Source organism: Echinops telfairi, unplaced genomic scaffold (genome assembly GCF_000313985.2).
Source record: "Echinops telfairi isolate 266 unplaced genomic scaffold, ASM31398v2 ScPeMD7_7458;HRSCAF=8496, whole genome shotgun sequence".
NCBI lineage: Eukaryota > Metazoa > Chordata > Mammalia > Afrosoricida > Tenrecidae > Echinops > Echinops telfairi.
The window spans coordinates 14,469,063-14,469,676 of NW_022111358.1; positions in this window are offsets into that span (position 1 = coordinate 14,469,063).

Sequence of the window (614 nt, forward strand, 5' to 3'; positions counted from 1 at the left end):
TATTTATTTATTTTTATTTGCATCTCTCTAATGGTTCATGACCAGGAGCATTTCTTCAAATGTTAGTTGACCAGATATTTTCTTTGGTGGAATGTTCTCTGCCCATTTTTAATGGATTATTTATTTTTGTTGGTTAAGTGTTGAAGTGTTCTATAAAATTTAGAGATGAGTCCTTTGTCTGATATATGATGGCCCAATATTTTTCCAGTGTGTGGATTTTTAAAAAATTTTTAGTGAAATATTTTGATGTACCTGTCTAATTTTTAGGAGGTCTCAGTCATTGAATTTGTCTTATGTTTTCTCTATTTTTTAAATCATTTTATTGGGTGCTCTTACAGATATTATAACAATCATAATAATTCAATTAAATCAAACATAATTGTATAATTGCTGTCACCATTTGACTCAAAACATTTTTTATTCTTGAACTCTTTGATATCAGCTCCTTTTCTGTTATTTTTGATGGTGTATTTATGTCATGTATTATGATCCCTAAGATGGTGTGTTAGATCAGGTGAGAAACAAATTCATTGACACTCATAAGAGCTTTATACCAAAGAGTAACTTTATATTAGGAAAACATCCCAGCCCAGTCCAGATCAAGTCCATAAGTC